Raw genomic sequence first — 1248 nt, 5'->3', positions numbered from 1 at the left:
TCTCCAGCAGTGCACTGTAGCTTTTCCACCTGCTTTGATGGCTCAACAACAACTTCTCTCTCCCAACTCCTGTCACCGGCTCACATGTTGAGACGACGATTCGCTGCCATGATCACTCTCTCTCTCTTTTCTTTCCAACTCTGCTAGACTCGTATGGTGAGAAACTGCTAGAAATGGTAAATTAAACAATCAGAGTACAAGAAAATATCCTTTTATCACTAACGCCCTATATATTGAATGGTCCTTGGGAATTTTTGGCTGTAATGCCAAAACCCACTCCCATGGGAACATAATCTCTTATGAAAAAAAAAAAAAAACTGGCTGAACCGCCAACAAATCATTCCAGAACTGTACAGTAGAAAGTAATTATTCAGTTAGATTTGAAAAGTACCTATAATTAGGATAAAGGAGGACAACATATAGCAAACTGTCTCCACCACTAGGGGGTCCAATTAATATGTAATAATGCCATATGGCTTAGTCAACAACACACAGGTGCTCTGGTCTTTTAACACAGTTTTCTGTGACACACTAGACAAACGGGTAATCATATAAAAAATGAAAGAAGAATAATGGAAAATAAAAGAAAGGTAGACATATCCATCCTTTATGGAATAAAATGAATGGGATGTTATGGGAGAACTGTCTATTCCCAGTGATAATGTAATCAACCAAAATCTTTCCCTTGTGCTTATTTTTCACAAAATGCCTTCTACAAGCTCCTAGCAATCCTATTGGTGCTGGAAGAGTGGAAACATTGGCTGGATGGTGCACCACATCTATTTGTTCCACTTGCCAAGAGACTTAATCCATGAAAAGACACATGGGCCTTCTATTGTTGATTTAATTTCCAACTTCTTATGTACCAGGTTCTAAGAATATGAATGCTAATGCTTTGTCTTGGAAGAATAAAATATTTTTTGGACTGTCTGGTTCTCGGAGACACGCTGCTGGTGTAGGCAATATAACATCATGGATTTAGGACATGTACAATTTACATGATGCTAGAAATTTGTATGTACTGTATAGCCAAAAGTTCAACCAATTGTCTGAGATGTTTTTGTATCACTGGAATATCTCTTTCTCTGGAATTAATATCCCAAAATTTGTTCCAGCATGACAATGCTGACGCGCACAAAGCAACACATATTTGCCAAGACGGAAGGGTACGAACCCGAGTAACTTACACAGAGTCCTGACCACAACCATACAGAACACCTTTGGGATGAACTAGAATGCAGACTGTGC

This window comes from Tachysurus fulvidraco, chromosome 21 (assembly GCF_022655615.1).
Source record: "Tachysurus fulvidraco isolate hzauxx_2018 chromosome 21, HZAU_PFXX_2.0, whole genome shotgun sequence".
NCBI classification, from domain to species: domain Eukaryota; kingdom Metazoa; phylum Chordata; class Actinopteri; order Siluriformes; family Bagridae; genus Tachysurus; species Tachysurus fulvidraco.
Note: the sequence above shows the minus strand (reverse complement) of the source record.